Genomic DNA, 1,183 nt, shown 5'->3' with positions numbered 1-1,183 from the left:
GTGACAAACCCAGAAAACCAATTAAAAATACAAAATTTATTATTGAAAAAAAAAAAAATAATGACTGCTTGACCAATACAGAAAAAAATAATCTATACTATAGTTTTCTTTTAAATGTATTTCAATAATTTTTCAAAGACATTTGACAGCACGTTTACAAAACATATACACTATATCTTAAAATCATGTAGATCTAAACAGTCTTTGCAAAATTCAGTTTTCTCCCTGTAGTTTTCATTGTTTCATTGCACTGTGAAATATTCATGTTAACATATAATACTTACAATTTCAGTTCATCTAGAGTGAGCCTTTTGTCTTGCTTTATCATATTCACATCTGGTAGCCAACTAAGAAGTATGAATACGTTCGTGTTATAATTTCAAACGATAAGTTACAAATACAGTGTACACTGCGGTAAAGGCAAATAAAGCGAGTATTATTTTCTTAAGACTTAAATTGATGTTTACCATTAATGAATATGAAACAAAAACACAATTTAAATCGTAACAACGATTTTATTAATTACAAAAAAGTTGTAGGTGACTTCTAATGTACGTGTACATGTGTGTGATAATAGGATCACAAGTTATCTTTGCAATCATTGATTTGCTTGATATATTTTCATAGCAAAACACATTGAGTAAAACAAGAAGGTACGGCACAAAATATTAATGAAATTTAATGCAATCTATAAGTATTTTTCTCAGTTTCAGAAATGCTCACTGTGATACGACATTTTGAATTGCAGTGTACAAGGAGTGATAGAAAGGCTCGTGGACACAGCTTTTTTACCCAGGAATACAAGTAGAGATCTAAACATTTTTTATTTAAGGGTAGGAAAACCCTTGGCAATTAAATGCCTCATCACGACTTCATACAATCATTGCAATATCACGTTGGCATCGTTTCAATGCACTCTAAAGGGTCTTTAAATACCAATTGCAGAGGTAACATATAGTGTTTAACATAACTGCGTTTGGTGACTTGACCGGTTTGAACAGTTATTGGTTTAATGTATTAAACTTATTAAAACTATTTTTGGTATTTTTCTGTATTCAACAAAGATAAAGCAAATGATACTCTTTTAGCCCCTTTCTAAGTGTTTGTGTTATTTAAAATAATGTAATTTGCGTGGAGAAGATCTCATGACAGATACAATTTGTCATTTATCCTTTTGTATCCA

Source organism: Mya arenaria, chromosome 8, assembly GCF_026914265.1.
Source record: "Mya arenaria isolate MELC-2E11 chromosome 8, ASM2691426v1".
Lineage (NCBI taxonomy): Eukaryota > Metazoa > Mollusca > Bivalvia > Myida > Myidae > Mya > Mya arenaria.
Note: the sequence above shows the minus strand (reverse complement) of the source record.